Genomic DNA, 21,473 nt, shown 5'->3' with positions numbered 1-21,473 from the left:
TCAAGGAGACAGAAGATCCAGGAAATCTGACAGCCCACTGGTCACCACAGAGACTGGCTTCCCATGTAAAACTTTTTGAAGCCATCAGGGCCATCCATGGGGCAAGGTCTAACAGACAGAATCGTCTTTGTTTGCAGTATTGTCTTTCTCTTTGTAAGGTTGACAATGACATTTGACAAAGCTGGAAAGAACACTTCCAACAACTTTCAACCACAAAGCCAAAGGGACAGCTGACCCCATCCAGGATATTCTGCTGTTATCCTAGATAGGTCATAGAACATAGAACATAGAACAATACAGCACAGAACAGGCCCTTCGGCCCACGATGTTGTGCCGAACTTCTAACCTAGATTAAGTACCCATCCATGTACCTATCCAAATGCCGCTTAAAGGTCGCCAATGATTCCGACTCTACCACTCCCACGGGCAGCGCATTCCATGCCCCCACCACTCTCTGGGTAAAGAACCCACCCCTGACATCTCCCCTATACCTTCCACCCTTCACCTTAAATTTATGTCCCCTTGTAACACTCTGTTGTACCCGGGGAAAAAGTTTCTGACTGTCTACTCTATCTATTCCTCTGATCATCTTATAAACCCCTATCAAGTCACCCCTCATCCTTCGCCGTTCCAACGAGAAAAGGCCGAGAACTCTCAACCTATCCTCGTACGACTTCCTCTCCATTCCAGGCAACATCCTGGTAAATCTTCTCTGCACCCTCTCCAAAGCTTCCACATCTTTCCTAAAGTGAGGCGACCAGAACTCCACACAGTACTCCAAATGTGGCCTAACCAAAATTCTGTTGAGTTGCAACATCACTTCATGACTCTTGAATTCAATCCCTCTGCTAATGAACGCTAATACACCATAGGCCTTCTGACAAGCTCTATCCACCTGAGTGGCAACTTTCAAAGACCTATGAACATAGACCCCAAGATCCCTCTCTTCCTCCACCTCACTAAGAACCCTACCGTTAACCCTGTATTCCGCATTCTTATTTGTCCTTCCAAAATGCACAACCTCACACTTGGCAGGGTTGAACTCCATCTGCCACTCCTCAGCCCAACTCTGCATCATATCTAAGTCCCTCTGCAGCCGACAACAGCCCTCCTCACTATCCACAACTCCACCAATCTTCGTATCATCTGCAAATTTACTGACCCACCCTTCGACTCCCTCATCCAAGTCATTAATAAAAATTACGAACAGCAGAGGACCCAGAACTGATCCCTGCGGAACTCCACTTGTAACTGGGCTCCAGGCTGAATATTTACCATCTACCACCACTCTCTGACCTCGACCGGCTTCTTCTAATGGAGACATCATCTCCACTTTTTCCAAGCATCTCAATATTCTGATAGTTTCGATCAGGTTCTCCTCATTTTGCTAAACTCCATCAAGTACAGACCCAGAATCCTCCAGTAAACCTCCTATGACAAGCCTTTCTATCTTCTTATGAACCTCCATCTGGACACTCTTTAATGCCAGCACATCTTCCTTGGACGTAGCACCCACAACTGCACGTAATGCTCTAATAGGCTCTAAATAGGTTAGAAATTATACATGTACTTCAATAAAAGAATATTAAATTAACTACTGCAGCTGGGTTGTGAGATTTATTTACTACTTGCTGGTAGTATTCATGCAATTTCATTTGAACGCTGTTTTGACAGTTAGTATCTTAAAGGGAAACAGCCCAGTTAAAAGGCATTTACCAAGTACGTACTGATTGAGGAAAATGTTTGGTGTTCTGTAATCTATTCAGGTCTGGGAAATGGTTGCTAAAGGGCTGATTAATATTATCATGATTTGTAGAGACATGATGGGGCTGGTATTGTTCTGTATGCTACACTTATTCAGAGGCAAATACTGCTTGTTGCAAGGGCAGAGAAGGTGTGATAAAGCAGTACAGAGGAACCTTGATTATCTGAACGAGATAGGTGGGCACTATTTCGTTCAGATAATTGATTTTACCTTAAACGAGAGAAGCCTTATTGATGTAATGCTGTGCTGTACCGGAGAATTTGTTTAAATGTATAATTTTCATGAATTTGCTATTTAAATAAACTAATCTTTGCATTCTGCAAATTACAGGTTAAACTGAGAAGGACTAAACCCTAGCCATCACATAAATACTGTATATGAAATTCCAGAATTAAACAAGGTCCCAAACAGCTTCTACGACCACAAAAGCATTTGTCAGTTTCTGTGAATTCAGTGTCACGAGAGAAAGACAGAAGCACCACCTCACGTATGCGTTTACTTTCTCAGCCATTTTTTTTTTCATGAACGGTACGCTAAAGTGATGGCACTACCCTGTAAAATGCTTACTTTTGCAAGTAGCTGTGTAACTAACTCTTAACTAAAGAAAATCCAATTGCTGATACTTGAGGTGCTTGTGTTTCTTTGTTTTTGCCAACATTTTCACATGTTCTTCAGTACAGGTAAATCAAATACACTTACCTCTTTGTAACATTGAGATCATCTTCGGATAATCCGAAATTCAGATAATCGAGGTTCCTCTGTAATGGGTTTGCAAAGGTCGTTTGATGAGAAAGCACTGTTTTAAATTTGGTCTTTCTTATGATAGCAAAATATTATGAAACAAACAGTATTATAGTAAATAATGGGTTAGTAAAGGAGAATGAATGAATGGGAACCTAGTATTAATGAAAATAGTGAGCTGGTGAGTGAGTTACTGAAGATAACCTAAAACACAATATCTCACTGTCCCCCCCCGCCACTTTTTGATTTGACTGTGACCTTTTGAAGAGAACCACACAATTCTTATCTTACCTTACATACTTTCAATATTTTGGCAACTGCGCTTTACAAAAAGAAAACATGCACAGTTGAAATAACAACAACAAGCATCATGGTGGTCAGTCAGTCTCTGGTCCCGTTGTATTGTGGGATGCCTGTTGGGAGGTCTGATTCCAGGCCTCCTTTCCTCAGACCTTGACAGCCAACTGGGTGATCAGCACCTGGTATGATCCTTCCCACCTTCATGCCTAAGGATTCCTTGTGGGTTGTCTTCACAAGAACCCACTGGTCTGGTATGGTGTCGTGAACTTCCTTTGGCAGGTCTTTCCAGGCACCCGATATCTGTGAGGCAGCAGAACTTACAGCATTGCTTAGTACCTGACAGTAAGATAATAAGATTACATTCTGCAGTACAGTGGGAGTGTGCGTAAAAGTTGGCAGACCGATCCTGTGCTGTCCTGCAGGCTTCAGTCAGAGCCTGTTATTCTGCTGGCCAGAGGGTAGGCTTCTCAATATCATGATAGTCCATCTGGTTTTCCTGTGATCTATACCGCATATCTATTCCCCACTTGCCTTTCGCATGGGCCACTCCGGGGCTGTTCGAGATTCTGTGGGTTTTTATTAAAGTCCCTTTTTTCTTTTTGGTACAAGGTGGAGATATTCTTGTAAAAGTCACAGGTTCCATTTTCAGTACTGTTTTATAAATTCTCAAGGATCGGGTTCGCAGGAGAGTAGTCTGACACAGACCAGGAGAAAAGAACTGAGAGACGAGTTTGCTAGAATATAAGTATTTTATTCCCCGCAGTGTCGCCTCAACCAGGTCTCGTACTTACAACGGGTCTGGTTTATACTCACTCTACATGTTACCGGAACTGGGAGCCGTCAGTTCTCGTAGAGCGGTTGCCAACAACCCACGCTCGGCGGTTAAACGTAACCCCGGAGCAGACTCACCGAACTGGAGACTTTTCCAGCTGATATACTCTTTTCCAGATATAAACATTCATGTGAACAGCAGAGCAAGGCTAAAAAACACATTCCATTCTGGTTACATACAGATAAGAAACAGGGTCTGAGACGTCTCGGACCCTAGCACCCGGGAGGCAACAAATCATCCGTGAGTCTCGCCCATGTCCACAGAACCGCCTGTCCGTCCCTCTAACTAGAGAGTCCCCTATAACTAGCGCTCTCCTCCTCTCCCCCTTTCCCTTCTGAGTCTCAGAGCCACAGACCCCTTCACTGCAGCTTACACCTGCAACGCTGTCCCCCCAACAGTTTCCAAAGCTGTATACTTATTTTTTAGGGGAACGACCACAGGGGAACCCTGCACTGCCTGCTTCTTCCCCTTCCCACCTCTAACTGTTACCCAGCTACTTCTGTTCTCCGGCGTAACTTTGTCCCTGTAGCTCCTATCAATCACCCTCTCAGCCTCTCGAATAATCCTCAGTTCATCCAACTCCAGTTCCAGTTCCCTAACTCGTTCGGTGAGGATCAGGATCTGACTGCATTTCCTGCAGGTCATTCTTTAAGGATGTGGGATGGGCCATTTAGTACTGATATGAGGAGGGATGTCTGTACCCAGAGAATGTGAACCTGTGGAATTCTCTGTCACAGAAAACAGTTGATGTCAAAACATTGAAAATTTTCAAGAAGGAGTTAGATACAATTCTTCAGGCTAAAGAAATCAAAGATTATTGGAGAAAGCAGGAACAGGGAAATGAGTTGATCAACCATAGATGAATTGAATGGTGGAGCACCTGGAATGGCTTGAAGGATCGAATAGCCTACTCTTATTTCTATTTTCTGTTTCTGTTTCTGTTCCTTGGTCAAATCCATGGGTGGACCTCCATCGAATCAGAGAGTCATGCAGCCCAGAACAGACCCTTCAGTCCAAGCAGACCATGCTGAAAATTGTCCCAAATTAAATAGTCCTACCTGCCTGCACTTGGCCCATATCCCTCCAAACATTTCTTATTCATGTACTTATCTAATTATCTTTTAAATGTTTTGACTATACCCACATCTACCACTTCCTTTAGAACTGCATTCCACACATGAACCACTCTCTGTGCAAAAAATGTTCTGCTCAAGTCTTTTTAAAATCTTTCTCCTCCCACCTTAAAAATGAGCTCCCTGGTCTTGACATCCCCCACCCTAGGGAAAAGACATCTACCATTCACCTTATCTATACCCCTCATGATTTTAGAAACCTCTAAAAAGTCACCCCTCAACTTCCTATGCTCCGGTGAAAAAAGTCCCAGCCTATCCAAGGTATTTTTGAAGAACTGGGAGAGCTGCATTAAGCTTCAATGTGATCTCCAACATCCAAACTGACTGCAGCAGTAGATACATGGAAAATCCCTCCCTTCCACATTTAAAATTGATCAGCATGTCTTATAACATCCCAACTTAATGAGCTACTAGAATTGGGTAAATAATGTTGGCATTGCCAGCAATGACGCCATCCCAAACATGGCATTGCAACTTATGGCCTTCAGAGATCCTGTCAAGGATCTAAACGCCATATTTAAGTAGTGTAGAGAAGGGCATTCTCCTTGGTTTCTCCTCTGTTGTTCTATTCTTAAAGAGTTGCATATTCTCCAGGAAATAATGGAGAATTGGAGTTGGAGTTTTTCCCAAGATGGGTCTGTTCTCATACTCCTTTACATTTTCAGGTGGGCTGTCCCATCGAACTCAGCAATGAGAAAAGCTCAAGGAGAGGCCGGAAACAGTTCCGTGCCCTGTTTGCTTCACTCTGTGTACTCTTGTTCAGTGCAACCCTCCTTAATTGCCTGGTGCAGTTTGCACATGCAGCAGATTACTGTATATGTATAAAATTTCACTCTTAAACAATACCGTATGACAAGGCTGGAATGCTTGGCTTTGTGAGTTGTGATATCTGCTTTCTGCTCCTGGACAGTGAATGCTGTAACTGACGTTCATTCCTTCCAACCTTCTGCATGCAATCAAATCTATTCTCATTGAATCCCTACAGAGAGAAACCTAGGAACGTCAACAGCTCTGCAAGTCAATCAACCAGACGGTTCCCTTTTTCCTGCTCTTTATTCTTAACCGCTTGTTCTTCCCTGACTATTTCATTTTTTTTTAATCATTTGTGTCGTCTACAGCTCAGTGCAGAGATTGGGCAGCATCACAACCAAAGACTGGGTAGATTGTGTTGGACTGCTCTGTCTTTGTTTGGTTACCAGAACAGGACAGATTTAGCTGCTCAGTATGCTGTTTCTTCAGACTGAGCCACACTCTGACCTGTTCTCAGCTTTGTCTGGATATCTGTGATGAGAACACATTCAACCAGGTTGTAAGACCAACACATTGACATATTAATCCACCTTATAAAAACGGAATACTTTCCAGCCTGGGTGTCCTGTTCATCTCTGCCTCATGTCCTGGGTTGCCGGAGTTTTAAAGTTGTGCCATAATTCAGTGCAGAGAAATGATTCACACAGACTAAGAATGGCAAATTCAGCCCACACTTCCTATCCTGAAATTATTCCAAGCTTTGTGCAGCACAGCAGCTGCATTAGCTTCAGGTTTCAGATTTCCTGGGAAAGAGACTGCAGGCAGGTTTGTGAAATAAGAGCTGCAGTGTGCTCCACAGAATTGACTCTTTGTTATAGTGATTATGTGGGGGAGGGGAGGTACTGGGATATATTAGAGAACAGAATGGCTGTTAGACTAGGGCCCTGATGCACTGTTTATGGTCTTTGTCAAATATATGTAAAGCAATAGGCAGAACGGGCAAGCTTCCAGGAATGTGCATGCGTATCTGTATGTCTGTCTGTCTGTGTGTGTCTATGCCTGCCCATCTTTGTGTGTCTGTATGTGTGCGTGTGTGTGTGTGAGTATTTTTGTGGAAGTTGGATGCAGACCTGTGTCACAGCAATGGTTTCACGAGAACCATAGTTGGTTGGAGTACTTTGGTAAAGAGTAGAATCAAGAAGCAGGGAGAATAGTAATAACAGATTGAAAGCTGCTCCCACCAAATCTTTAACATTGCTGGACATGCTTCCAGACACAGCCTCAGATAACAATTAGCCGTTTCACACTCTATACAGTGTGCATTTATCAGACACTGCACTGAGTTGTACCAGACCTCAGGCTTGTTTTAAAATGCTGTGTATCCGTAAAGTTAGTTAGTCAGGTGTGTTCAGATGGTGACCATCATATGTCTCACCTGTTTCATACATGAGTCAGTTGAATGTTTTGATTATTGAGAGACAGTGAGGACTGCAGATGCTGGAGATCAGAGTCAAAGAGTATAGTGCTAGAAAAGCACAGCAAGTCAGGCAGCATCTGAGAAGCAGGAGAGTCAATGTTTCAGGCATAAACTCTTCGTCAGGAATGTGAGGATGGGAGGAGGGGTCGGGGAGGTGAAGGCAGCTGAAAGATAATTAGGAGAGTGGGAATGGGGGAAAGGTAGCTGGGAAGGTGATAGGTAGATGCAGGTGAATAGCTTGGAGTGGAGGGTGGAGCGGATCGGTGGGAAGGAAGATGGACACGTAGGACAGTTCAAGAGGGCGGTGCCGAGTTGGAGGGTTGGATCTGGGTTGAGGTGAGTGGAAGGGAAATGAGGAACCTGGTGAAGTTGATGTTGATGCCGTGTGGTTGGAGGGTGCCAAGGCAGAAGATGAGGCATTCTTCCTCCTGGCTTGGATTTGACGGTAGAGGAGGCCCAGGGGTTGCATTTCCTTGGCAGAGTGGGAGGGGGAGTTGAAGTGGTCGGCCACGGAGTGTGTGTGTGTCCCAGAGATGTTCCCTGAAATGTTCCGGGAGTTGGCGTCCTGTCTCCCCAGTGTAGCGGAGACCACATTGAGAGCAATGGACACAATAGATTAAGTGTTTGGATGTGCAGGAAGATCTCTGCAGGATAGATTTTGAATTGATAATGTGATCTTTAATGTGTGACTGCAAATGAAAGCTTTACTGAGCTTCTTAAATTAATTTTAAACTAGGGGTTATGGATCAGCATTTATTACTAATCACAAGTTATAGAGTTATAGATCTGTACAGCAGGGAAACAGACCGTTCGGTCCAACTCCTCCATGCTGACCAGATATCCTAAATTAATCTAGGCCAATTGGCAGCATTTGGCCCAAAGCCCTCTAAACCCTTCCTATTCACATACCCATCCAGATGCCTTTTGTCCTTGAGAAGGCAGTAGTGAGCTGCTTCTTGAATTTCTGCAGTCCATTTGGTGTAAGTCCATCAATAATGCAATGAGGGAGGGAGTTGCAGGATTTTGACCCAGTGATACTGAAGGAATGGCAAAATAGTTCCAAGTCAGAATGATGACTGGCTCTAAGGGGAACTTGCAGATAGTGGTGTTCCCATGTAGTTGCTGTCTTGGTAGTGGTGGTTGGTTTGGAAGATACAGTCCAAGGAGCCCTAATGAATTTCTGGAGTCCATTTCGTAGATGATACACATTACTTCCACTGAGTGCTAGTGATGGAGGGAAGGAATTTGTTGGATGTGGTGTCAATCAGTTGGGCTGCCTTGTTCTGGATAGTGTCAAACTTCTTTAGTGTTGTTGGAGCACCCATCCAGGCAAGTAGGAAGTATTCCTTCACACTCCTGACTTGTGCCTTGTGGTGGTCAGGCTTTGGGAAGTCAGGAGGTGAGTTACACGTTGCAGTATTCCTAACCCCTGACCTGCTCTTGTCACAGTACTTATTCATGTCCTCAGGAAAGATCTGAGACAAGAGCTAATCACAACCCTTGCAGGGTATCACCTGATTCAGGTGAGGAAGTCACCAGGCAGTAGTAGAAAACAGGAGAAGCAGTTCCAAGACAAACCTGGATGTGGATGCAGCTTCTACTAAGAATGGGAAGAGCTTCTGGCTGGCCGTGTGAGTTCAGTGTGTGAGATGAGTCAAACAGGACTCACAACCCAACTTGGACTACTCTCACCCCACACAATTTTAGGGTAACAAGGTGACTCAGTGGTCAGTGCCAGGGACCTGGGTTCAATTCCTCGGGCAACTGTCTGTGTGGAGTTTGCACATTCTCCCTGTGTCTGCATAGGTTTCTTATGGGTACTCTGGTTTCCTCCTACAATCCAAAGATGTGCCGGTTAGGTGGATTGCATGTTAAGTTGCCCCACAGTGTCCATGAATGTGTAGGCTAGCTGGGTTAGCCATGGGAAATGCACGGTTACAGAGATGGGGTGGGCCTGGGTGGGGTGCTTATCAGAGGATCAGTGTGGATTTGATGGGCTGAATGCTTCCACACTGTAGGGATTCCATGATTCTATCTTATTTATTTGGTTAATCTAGTTTGGTTTCTGAAAGTGTAACACTACTTCATGGGCTTAAAAAAAGGCTGTCAGTTTGTATCATTGACCATTTACAACATTTTCAATAAGTACTGCCTAATTTGCTGCATGTTTCCAGCATTTTTATTTTTTTTAAAATCAGCATTTTGCTGAGAATGTTGAAGGACAAAAATGGAAAATGCAGGAAACACTGCACACCATTTGTGGAGAGAGAATCAGACCCTTCCTTTTTCCACGGATACTGTCAACTAACAATGTCTCCTGCATCTACAATACTTTGTAACTGTTAAGAGATTGATATTAGTGGCTGAGCTTAATTCATTGTGTTCATAGCAGAGATGGATTTGGGGACCCTTGAATCTGGATGACTCTTTTCTATGGTGTGTTCAATAAGCTGTCAGCAGCCTGAACTCTCTCTCTATATCACCAATGCATGATTTATGTGATCAGTTATGAATGAACCTGTTTACTTATAGAGTAATTGATCATATAGCAAGTGCAGCCAAGTCCATGCTGACCATAATCGCAAACTAACTAGTTCCACCTACCTGCTCCTGGCTCATATCCCTTCAAATCTCTCCTATTCATGTATTCCTATCCAAATGTCTTTTCTCATGGCAAACAAATCTTTAAATTACTAAAATAATTAACTGCAGAATTGTTTAAAACTTCGTCCATTTAATGAATTAGCGAATTTGACTAAATTCATTGTTAAATCTCGCAGTGTTCACAGGGTAAGTAATGATAATATGTTTGAGGGATTTTGCTGTGAAGCTATTTAAAATTCAAAAATCAGAAACAGATTTGCTCACAAGGAGGAATCTGAATCCAATAAACAAGTGTCATAACCTTGGGATCAGCTATGGACATGTGAGCTTATCATTCCAACATGCATGTTTTTAAAAATGGAATACTAAATTTGCTGCTAAGGAAAAGATAACGAGAGACAGACTACCCCACTGTCTCCCACAGACATCTTTAGATGTTACCCTTCCAGGGATATGCATAAACACAGCTAAAAATTCCCTAAAGCCACCGGTCTGTATGTTTTAATGTCTGATACCTGATATGTGGATTATACTGCTGTGCAGGTCACAACTTGAGAACAGCCATTAAATACCCCTGTACTGGAAGTGAAGAAAGGAAAAATGGTTTCTCATTACGAATGCTGCCAGCCAGCCATCAAGGCCGAAATCAATCAGGATTGAAGAATTTTAGTCAACCTGCAAAATCAATAATCTCAAAATTGTCTGTTTAACTACCAAAGTAACCTCTACATGTACCCAATGTAATGGCCACAATGTTCTACTATCTTCTCTTCACAAATGAGACTGACATGTTTATCTTTTTTTTAACACTTTTATTTATTTTGGACTAATTTCATATTCCTAATCTGCTGTGTTATTATTTCTTCTCATGTTTACTAATCAATAAAACTCACTGTTTTGCTAACTCAAGAAATTCTGACTAAATTGGCTCCTTTAAAAACATAAATTCATTTGGTCTGGGAGAAAGATATCAAAATTGAAGGGATCTTTTTACATTAACCTTGTTGTGACCATCCAGAGGGTGGGTAAATAAAGAGGAGTCAGTTCATCCATCCTCACCTGGGAGATGAATGATTTGTTATATTCCATCTGGGAGAAAGTGAGGATTGCAGATGCTGGAGATCAAAGTTGAAAAGTGTGGCACTGGAAAAGCACAGCAGGTCAGGCAGCATCTGAGGAGCAGGAGAGTTGACATTTCAGACATAAGCCCTTCATCAGGAATGGTAACAGACTGGGTAACTTTGTTCAGAGACTGGTGGTTGTAAAGCAAGTTAGAGTTGTTTCAGGTTCTGGAGGATCAGGCAGCATTGGGAAAGGAGGTGGGGTAGTAGAATGTTACAAGGCTAATGATTCAGAGGCCAGGCTAAAGCCCTGGGCACACAAGTGTAAATCCAAGCATGGCATCTGGTTGAGTTTGAACTCAATGAATAAATCTAGAATCGACAACTAGTTTCAGTTACAGAGACCATGGTTGTTGTAAATGACCCATCTGGTCCTTTCAGGACAGAAATCTGCTGTCCTCACTCAGTCATGCCTACCTGTGATTCCAATTCCACAGTTATGTGGTTGACTCTTAATTATACTCCCAAATGGACAAGCAAGTCACAAGTTCAACAAAATTCAGCAGTTAGGGACTGGTAATAAATGCTGCCCTTCCAGCCATGCCCACAGACTGATAATCAGTAAAGAGAACCTGATCATGGCCTTCTGTCTAAACATTCAAGGTTTTTTAGTTGGGTGGTGATCCTTCCTGTGTTGCATTCTGCTACATCCACTTCTTCCAAAACTGTGTTCTGGCCACAAATTGTTCTTGACCTGGAATCTGATTAAATAATCTCTTCCTACAATATAATCCAATTGGTTATTAAACCACAAAACACTCAAACTAGCAACATGAATACAGGACAGTGATGCTAATACAAATGTTGACACATATATGAATTAGAAACCCTGACTGTACAGATTGTAAAATAGACACTTACACTTTATCTCTGGGAAGACTGTGCTACTTTGGCACAGAAAGGTTATCCGAAGGAAATTCCAGGTCTAATAAGACTCAAGAGAAGTCTTGCTTGAAGGTGTTCCCTGTCAATATGAGCAAACATTAATAGGTGTAAACTTGGCTCCTGGCCTCCACTTTGCCATACTTTACAGAGTATAGGACGCTCTAGAAGTTGCAGGAACCAACTGCAGAGCCAGTGCTCAGTAATGTCCTTTTCAAGTGTACACCCAACTCTTTTTGGGAAATAAGGTTTCAGCATACGTGAGAACATTTCACTTGCGAATTTCCATTCTAGTGGGGAGGGTGTTGTGGGTAACTTAATTGAAACTTAGAGGCGAGGAGAAAGTGAGGATTGTAGATGCAGGAGAGTCAGAGTCGAAACGTGTGGCGCTGGAAAAGCACAGCAGGTCAGGCAGCATCTGAGGAGCAGGAGAGTTGACGTTTTGGGCATAAGCCTTTCATCATTCCTGATGAAGGGCTTATGCCCGAAATATCGATTTTGCTGTTCCTCAGATGCTGCCTGACCTGCTGTGCTTTTCCAGCGCCACACTTTTCAACACTGAAAAGTAGAGGCTGTACATTAAGTTACCTGTCTATAGGTGAGGTCCAGTTTTGAATGAATCTTAACAGCTTCGGATTCCAAACAAACATTCACTCAGTTCAGATTGGATGGTGAATAATGGGCAGTAGAGACTGGTTAGCCATTATCAGTAGCAGCAGGTGACTTGAACCAGCAGAGGTAAAAATGTCAGCTACAGGTTTTAACCCTGATTTCAGGTTTTAATATTAGCCATCTGATACAGAAATAAAAACAGCAAAATGTTTCGCAAAGTTTCAGTCTGTGAAGAGATCAGTGGCTGGTCAGGATTGAGATAGAAACCAACATTACGAGGAGAATATTTATAGAATGAAGTATCTACAAAGGAAGTAATTTCTCTTTCCAGTTACTGTCCAATAAAAACTGCTTTTCCAGCATCTTCTAATTTGTAGCATCATTCCTTGTCAGGAATTGAATCTGACCCACACAGTGAGTTCCTAAGTCAGTGATTCTCTGGTTGATAAGGAACAGTAATTCTGATACAAATGCTGGAGAAATCAGGTCAGCAAGTCTAGCAGCATCTGTAGAGACAGAAACAGAGTTAACATTTTGAGTTCGGTATGAATCTTCTTTCGAATGTTAGTTCTGATGGTTGCAGTAAGTTGTTCCACACGTAAACAACTAAGTTCTTTCTTAATATAACCTTCCTTTTTATGTTAGGGTTTTGATTCAGCTGAGTTACCAAGAGACCTGGAGCAAATAAGCAGTTCGGCTACAGACCAGCCATGATCTCAATACGTTGAGAGAACAAAGAATAAGCTTGAGATGTGAAATAACTTATGTGGGATTCGGAACTTAGCATTAACATCAAAGAGAATACTTTCCACTGTCATGTAATCATTATTATAAATCAAATAAAGATGATCCTATTGGGCATGTTAGAGAGGGCATTTATTCTTGACATTGCTTTATGCATTTATTTCCTGACCCCAAATTACCTCTGTCATTCAACACATCTACGTTGTCCTCTCCTGTAGGCTAACTTTTTCAGATTTTAATTGTGACTCTCCTTGGCTGCTGCAGATTAATATATTGTTAGTTACGGTGAATACAGTTCAGGTGTGTCCAAGGGTAGTGGCACTGCCCATCAAGGCAGTATCATGCTTGTTTGAGCATGTGCAGGCAGTGTAGAGCTTTGTCTATGAAATACTTCATTCTCTCAGAGACAGAGAAAAACAGATACTGAACTGAGTGTAATCCTTTTTCCAGTCAGTGAAGAACACGGAGCTGAATGACTGAAGCATTACCGTATGTTCCAGGATAAAAAAAAGCTTTTCTTAAAGTAAATGATTTCAAGAATTCTTACTGATCGAGGAAGCTGAAACTTCCAAAGTCAACCACTCCACTGGAAAACATTGGTATGGGTGATAAAATCAGTCACAAAAAATCCACAAGCATTTTCTTAAAATGATCTCATGGGATTTGAGCATCACAAGCTGGGCCAACATTCATTGGGCATTCCTAATTGCCGCAATCCAAGATGGGGTAGGTAAACCCACAGTACTGTCAGGCAGCGAGGTCCAGGTAGGAATGGCAATTTAGTTCTAAGTCAGGATGGTGTGTGACTTGGAGGGAAACTTACAAGTGATAGTGTTCCCATGCATCTGCTGCTGTTCTCCTTTGAGGTGGTAGAATTTGTACATTTGGAACATGCTGTGTAAGGAGTTTCATTGAGTTGCCGTAGTGCATTTTGTAGTTGGGAGACCCTGTGGTCGCTGTGTGTCACTAATGGATGCTGTGAGTGTTGAAAGTGGCCAATGCACTGCCAGTTAAGGGGGGAGGGGGGGGGCTGCTTTTCCAGAACTTCTTGTGTTGAGCTTCTTGAGTGCTCCTGGAACTGCATCCATGCAAATGGAAAGTACTGCATTGTACTCCTGACTTGTAGATGGTGGACAGGCTTTGAGGAGACAAAAGGTGAGTTATTTGTCACAGAATTCCTAGTCTCTGACTTGATCATGTAGTCATAGTACTTTTATAACTGCTCCAGTTCAGGTTCTGGTCAATGGTAATCCCAGTACATTAATAGTGGGGAAATTCAGAGATGGTAATGTCATTGAATGTCAAGGGTAGATGGTTGGATTGTCTCTTGTTGGAGATGGTCATTGCCTGGCATTTGAGTGGCTGAGTCTTACTTGCCCCTTATCAGCCAAAACTGAGTATTGTAAGTCTTGTAGCATTCTGGTGTGGACTACTTCAGTATCTGAGGAGTTGTGATTGGCTCTGAACATTGTACAGTCATCAGTGAACATCCCCACTTCTGACCTTATGATGGAGGGAAGGTAATTAACGAAGCAGCTGAAGATGGTTGGGCCAAGGAAACTCACCAGAGATGTCCTGGAGCGGAGGTGACTGACCTCTAACAAGCACAACCATTTTCCCTTGTGCTGAGTATGACTCTAACCAATGGAGAGTCTTTCCCCCTGGTTCCTATTGACTCCACTTTTGCAGGATCTCTCGGATGCAGTACTTTGTCAAATGCTGCTTTGATGTCAAAGGTAGTCACTCTTACTTTGCCTCAAGAATTTGCTTTTTTGTCCATGTTTGAACTAAGGATGTAATGAGGTCAGGAGCTGAATGGCCCTGGTGGAACCTGAACTGGGCATCACTGAGCAGGTTATTACTGAGCAGTTGCTGCTTGATAGTACTGTTGGTGACATCCTCCATCACTTTACTGATTTAGAAATCACACAACATCGGGTTACAGTGGTCGAGAGTAGACTGATGGGTAGTATTGTCATGATTTTGGATACACATCTGGGCAGTTTTCCACATTGTCAGGTAGATGCCAGTGTTGTCACTGTACTGGAACAGCTTGGCTAGGGACGGGGAAGTTGTGGAGCACATTTCTTCAGCACTATTGCTGGAATGTTGTCAGGGCCCATAGCCTTTGCAGTATCTTGTGTCATCAACTGTTTTTTAATATCATATGGACTGAAACAAATTGGCTGAAGATTGGCATGTGTGACGCTCTGGACTTCTAGAGGAGGCCAAGATGGACTCAGCACTTCTGGCTCAAGATTGTTGTTGATGCTTCAGCCTTATCTTTTGCACTGATGTGCTGGGCTGTTCCATCGTTGAGGAAAGGGATATTGGTGGAAACTTCTTCTCCAATGAGTTTGATTGTTCACCACTATTCATAACTGGATATGACAGGTCTGCAAAGCTTAGATCTGATCTGTTGGTTGTGGGATTGCGTAGCTATGTCTAACATTTGCTGCTTATGCTGTTTGGTACGCAAGTAGTCCTGAGTGTAGCTGCATCAGGTTGACAGCTCATTTCCGCGCCTGATGCTGCTCCTTCGCACTTCATTCAATATTGAATTGACATGGGATTTTGTGTGTATGAATTCTAACTCAGATATGGAAAGGGAAGGGGTGGTTTCATTGCCCACACTTTACTGACAGATGTGAGAATGATTTTGAAGGGGCATGTCCAGTGGCTGAGTGGTTAAATGCATTGGTAATGAAGTGCGCAGGCCAAAGCCAGCCTGGATTCAAGCCCCAGTCTATACTGACTGGCTGATTCTGTTCAGAGATGGCACACATAATTCAATTGTCACTTAGTGAAGGAGGGCATCACATCACATGTTGATGCTGAGCACTGTTTCAGCTCAGTGTGCAGTGATCCAGTAGCTCATGCTTTATAATGTGGTGATCCAATACATTATACATCAGTGTGCAGTGATCCAGTAGCTTACTATGCAGAATGTGGTTGATCTGGTAGCTCATGCTGTGGAGTGGGGTGATCGATTGCGTTATTCTGTAGAGTGTGGTGATCTAGTAGATCATACTGTGATCCAGTATGTCATTTTGCAGAGTGCGGTAACATTAGGCACACATATTAAGAATGGCCTAGAGCACAATCCCCGGCCCTGGCTGGGACAGGAGAAGAAGGGGAGAGGTTAGGCAGGAGATACTGAGGTGCAGATGTGTAGACAGAGGTCGACTCTGAGCAGCTGTGCATTTTCCACATTCCACAAAGCACCATGTGGTTAATGGTCATTCCTCATCTGGAGATCGCTTATCAACTACCTCCATACTGCTTCATTGTGACTCTATCTTATCATTGGCCATCAGTTGTCTGGGATTTCACTGTAAAATCTCTATCAAGTTACAATAGCAGTCTACATATCTTCAGCCTGTTCACAAGGCAGCCCTATCATTACTGCACATCACAGCCAGGGAAGATCCACAACAGTAAGTAACTGAATGATACGTGACAAAATGAAAGCTTGCACAGGCTGAGGATTGAGCTAACGTCAAGTGCCTGCAGCAACATGAATTGACTAATAGTCCTCTGGCCTGTGATATTGGTGAGACAGCAGCCAGCAAACTGTATGTGTATGAGAGAATAATCATTCACCACTGAAAGCACATGACAAGATTATTTTACATTCACTGTCAGGATGTTGTCCTTTCGTATATCAGGGAAGATTCCTGATGTATTACTCAGCTGGAAACCATTTTGTTTTTATTTTTATTTCTGATATTCTCATTAACCCAGCAGTATTGCACTCAAGCTGTATTGCTGCTATTTCTGCAGAATAACTTGGACAATGTGATTTCTGTGAAGTGGAATGTGTTGTCATGCAGACGGAACTGATTCATCAATCAGATTGCAGCTGAGTGAATGGTGCGTAGGCACATGAGGAGATATGAACAGGCGCTGAATGAGCTGAGGTCTGCAGTATTCTGCTGGTGCTGCTGTGAAATGCCTGTGCTTTCATTCCGATCGACATCACTGATTGATGTACAGGAGAAAACTCAAAATAGGCCCTGTACTTTCTTCACTCTGAACTGACAGAAGACTTGAGCTTTTGGGAAACGTAAAATTCACAGACTGTTCTGTAAGGTCTTGCTTACAGTAGCAGAGGCTCACTCGCTGCTGCATGCTGCACATCCTCTGAATCCAGAACAACTACATCTGGTGAGGAGCAAATCCGATACAGTACTTTAAAAGAAACATGAGGAAATGTTAGACCTAATGCAAAGGAAAGAAGCCAGTCAAGTAGTTGAAGTGTCCTTGGGTGAGCGCTTTGGGGATAGTGACCATAACTCTGTAAGTTTCAATGTCCTTATGGGAAGAGATAAGGATAGTGCAGAAGTTGTATCTAAATTAAAGGAAGGCCAATTTCAATATCATTAGACAGGATTAGGCAAACACAGACTGGGAGCAGAAACTTAATTAGAACTATAATTAGAAAGTAGGAGTCTTAAAAATGGAATAGCAAGAGTTCAAGGCCAGCAGGCCCCAAAGGATCCTTCCACATCCGACAGAGATTTACCTGTACCTCCACAAACATCATCTGCTGTGTCTGTTGCTCTTGGTGTGTTATCCTGTACATTGGGGAGACAGGACACCAACTCGCGGAACATTTCAGGGAACATCTATGGGACACACACACTAAACAATCCCACCGCCGTGTGCTAAACACTTTAACTCCCCTCTCCCACTCCGCCAAGGACATGAAAGCCCTGGGCCTTCTCCACTGCCAGATTGTAACCACCCGCCATCTGGAGGAAGAACACTTCATCGTCTGTCTTGGGACCCTCCAACCACATGGGATCAATGTGGATTTCACCAGTTTCCTCATTTACCCTCTCCCCACCCCCCCACCTTATCCCAGATCCAACCTTGCAACTCGGCACGATCCTCTTAAACCATGCCACCTGTCCATCTTCCTTCCCACCTATCCGCTCCACCCTCCTCTGTGACTTATTACCTTCACCCCCACCTTTACCTACTTATCAAACTCCCAGCTTCCCCCCAGCCCCATACCCTCCCATTATCTCTCAGCCCCCTTGGGTCCCCCACATTCCTAATGCTCGAAACATCAACTCTCCTACTCTTACTACCTGACCTGCGGTATTTTTCCAGCATCACACCTTTTGACTCTGATCTCCAGCATCTGCAGTCCTCACTTTCTCCCAGCATGTTCCTTGAAGAGTGAAGGGGAAGGACAGCTATCCAGCAAACACTAGGTGTCAAAGCCGAACAAGAGTTTGATAAAGAAAATGAATGAGATATATGTCAGGTACAGAGCATAAAAACACAGGAGGCCCTTCAGAATATACAGCGTGTATGGGGTTCTTAAAAAAGAAATTAAAAGGGCCCACAAAATACCTTTGGCAGAGAGGATTATGAAAAACCCTAAGGCATTTTTAGGTATATTAAGAGCAAGAGAAAAACCCAGGAAAGAGTGGAGCCTATTAGAGACCAAAGGGGCAACCTGTGTATGGAGCCAGAGGGCATGGGTGAGGTCTTAAATGAATAGTTCTTATCTGTATTCACAGAGGAGAAATATATTGTAGCTAGAAATTTCATTTGGGATGGTGAGGTTCTAGACCATGTTAAGATTAATAAGGCGGAGATATCAAATGTTTTAGTAGGCACAATAGTGCATAAATCCCAGGATATATTCCAGGCTGCTATTGGAGATAAAGGAGCCCTGCCGGAGATATTTAATACTCCACTGGCCACAGGTGAAGTGCCAGATGACTGGAGGATCACTATTGTGTTCAAGAAGGGCAGCAAGGATATGCCAGGTAATTACAGAGCAGATAGTCTGACAGTAGTGGGAGGGAAATTGTTGGAAAAACATTGGACGGACAGGATTAACTTGGAAAAGCAGGGATTAATCAGGGATAGTCAGCACGGATTTGTTGGAAGGAGATCCTGACTAATTTAATTGAGTTTTTTTTGAAAAGATTAAATATATTGATATGGAGAGTGTAGTTGAGTTAGTTTACATGGACGTCCGTAAGGCCTTTGACAAGATTCTACATGGAAGGCTGGTCCAAAACGTAAGAGCCCATGAGCACGAAGGCAAGTTGACAAACGGGATCCAACATTAGCTTGCAAATGGAAGGCAAAGGATGATGGCAGAAAGATGTCTTTGTGATTGGAAGCTTGTGACCAGCGGTGTACCACAGGAAGCAATGCTGTTTGTTATGTACATTAATGACTTGGATGTGAATGTACAAGGTATAATTAGTAAGTTTGCAGATGACACGAAAACTGTTAGTGTTGTTGACAGTGAGGAGGGTGGTCTCAGGCTACAGTCAAATATTGATCAGCTGGTAAATTGGGCAGAGGAATGGCAGATGGAATTTAATCTCAATAAGTGTGAGGTAATGCAGTTTGGGAGATCTAATAATGGAAGGATTTACACAACGAATCGTAGGTCCCTAGGGAGTACTGTACTGAGGAACAAAGGGATCTTGGTGAGCAAGTCCATAGATCCCTGAAAGTGTCACTCCAGCAAGGTAAGATGGTGAAGAAGGCATAGGGATGTCTGCCTTCATTAGCCAGGATGTAGAATATCAGAACAAGAAAGTCTCGTTACAACTTCATAAAACATTGGTTAGGCCACGGATGTGCAGTTCTGATCGCCACACTCTCAGAAGGATACAATTGCACTGGAGAAGATACAGGGGAGATTCACCAGGATGTTCTATGTTTCCTAGAATAGAAACTCTCAGTTATGAGGAGAGACTGGACAGGCTGAGTTTGTGTTCCTCAGAGTTGAAAAGTGTGGCACTGGAAAAGCACAGCAGGTCGGGCAACATCTGAGGAGCAGGAGAGCCGACGTTTCAGCATAAGCCCTTCGTCATGCCCAAAACGTCGACTTTCCTGCTTCTCAGATGCTCCCTGACCTGCTGTGCTTTTCCAGTGCCACACTTTTCAACTCTGAGGAACACAAACTCAGCCTGTCCAGTCTCTCCTCATAACTGAGAGTTTCTATTCTAGGAAACATAGAACATCCTGGTGAATGCCACACTTTTTGACTCGGACTCTCCAGCATCTGCATTCCTCACTTTATTCTTGTTTTCCTCAGAGCAGAGGAGGCCAAGGGAGGATCTGACTGCAGTATACAAAATTGAGAGACATAGATCGGGTAAATCATGGGAATCTTTTTCCCATGGAAGACATAGCTAAGACCAGAGGACATAAGTCTAAGGCGAGGAGTAAGCAGTTAGAGAGAATCTAAAGAAACATTTTTCCCCCAGTGGGTGGTAGAAATATGGAAGGTGCTGCCTGAGAGGGTGGTGGAGGCCGATACTCTTGCAATATTTAAGAAGCATTTGGAAGAATTTATAAAATGCCACGGCAAAGTAAGTTGCTGATCATGTGCAGGCACATGGGATTCATACAGTTTGGTATTTGTTGGTGGGCATCGAAATGGTGGGCCAAGGGGCCTGTTTCTATGCTGGATGACTCTATGAGAAGTCAGTTGGGAAGAGTGTTCAGTTCTTCACTCATACACAGAAAGTGCAACTCTATGAGTACAGATGTCTGAACATGATGATGCACAATCTTATTAGTTATAAACAAACTACTTTATGCCAAATAATTCCAGGAACAGAACTGATCTTTGAGTAGGACATGACAACAACTTACATTTAACAAAATAAAACAGAAGCTGCTTCCTTACAACAGGAATACTTAGAAGTGCCTGTTCCACATTTTCCGGTGTCTTTGTGTAGGCAAATGGAGCCATGACAGACAGAACGTGCACAACACAGAATCGATCTGAGCCCAGATGGCTGGTATTGAAAATTGTTGATCAATATTCTGCATCAGATTTCATGATGTAACTTCTCAAAGAATAACATGAAATTATGAAATTATAATATATCCAGTTCTGAATAGGGATCACTGAACCTGAAACGTTAACTCGGTTTTTCTCTCCACAGGTACTGCCAGACCTGCTGAATTTCTCCAGCAATTTCAGTTTTTGTTTCAAGTGTGTCCTGATGGTCTGACGTTGACTTCAACTTGCCCGGTTCCAGTTTCAACAGCTGAAGGCTGGATAACACAAATGGCGAAAATAGGCAACTGAGTTGCTTCCAGAAGGCCTGTGTGCCTCAGATTCAACCTAACATTAAAAAGTCACATTTCCAAATCCTCAGGAATCCCAGCAACTGAAGGGATTTATGAGGAAAGTAAGTGTATTTCCAGCACTGCTTGTGAATTAAGCAAACAGGAGTGTTTCCTTCCAGTCCATCAAGTTTATCTTCTCTGCCTAGCCAGGACTGGTGAGCACTTTACCCTCTGCCCCGATCTAGTTACAGACAGGATATCTGCTTTAAATAAATAGCACACTGTTCTTAAACCTGCACAGTATTTAAGGAATTAGTCATCTCCCCTTATAAAATCCACACCTAAATAACAGCAGAGCCCTAGTTTCTACAGCTCAGTTTTGAATTTAACCTCCTGCCTTTGCAAGCTGTGGTAATTAAACTGTGCTGTAACAATTCTGTCATGCTGT

General features: G+C 43.1%; 1 protein-coding gene across 1 annotated transcript in view; it reads right to left on the bottom strand.

Annotated features, from left to right (window-relative positions):
- Nucleotides 1–11,603, bottom strand: part of LOC122552319 (sphingosine 1-phosphate receptor 2-like) — a 98,716-nt gene extending 87,113 nt beyond the window's left edge. The window contains exon 1 of the mRNA XM_043695060.1: nt 11,585–11,603. The gene's annotated coding sequence lies outside the window, so the exon portion shown is untranslated. The remainder of the gene's footprint in view (nt 1–11,584) is intronic.
- Between the last annotated feature and the right edge of the window lie 9,870 nt (nt 11,604–21,473).

The sequence above is a fragment of the Chiloscyllium plagiosum genome, chromosome 8 (genome assembly GCF_004010195.1).
Source record: "Chiloscyllium plagiosum isolate BGI_BamShark_2017 chromosome 8, ASM401019v2, whole genome shotgun sequence".
Taxonomy (NCBI): Eukaryota; Metazoa; Chordata; class Chondrichthyes; order Orectolobiformes; family Hemiscylliidae; genus Chiloscyllium; species Chiloscyllium plagiosum.
The sequence above is the reverse complement of the archived record's forward strand: the minus strand, read 5'-3'. Positions and strand labels throughout refer to the sequence as shown.